Source organism: Cariama cristata, unplaced genomic scaffold (genome assembly GCF_000690535.1).
Source record: "Cariama cristata isolate BGI_N322 unplaced genomic scaffold, ASM69053v1 scaffold29833, whole genome shotgun sequence".
In the NCBI taxonomy this organism is placed as follows: domain Eukaryota; kingdom Metazoa; phylum Chordata; class Aves; order Cariamiformes; family Cariamidae; genus Cariama; species Cariama cristata.
In genome coordinates, this window is record NW_009608270.1 from 1 (window position 1) to 256 (window position 256).

Genomic DNA, 256 nt, shown 5'->3' on the forward strand with positions numbered 1-256 from the left:
ACCAGCCTGCACTGAGCTCCTGGGCACCTCGCAGCTTGTGGCCCGTTCCAGTACCAAAATGAAGCTTTTACCGAAAAAGAAGAAAAGAGTCACTTTTCAGTTAAAAACCTAAATTGCTACAGGTTGAAGTAAAACTCTTAGGGAAGTGGTTTTTTTGTATATGAACAAACCAGGATAACAGCGAAGCCGTGTCCTAGTGGCAGAAGTAAAGCCGTGCTGGCAGGCCCCCGGAGGGACTGCCGGCGCGGGCCGGCTC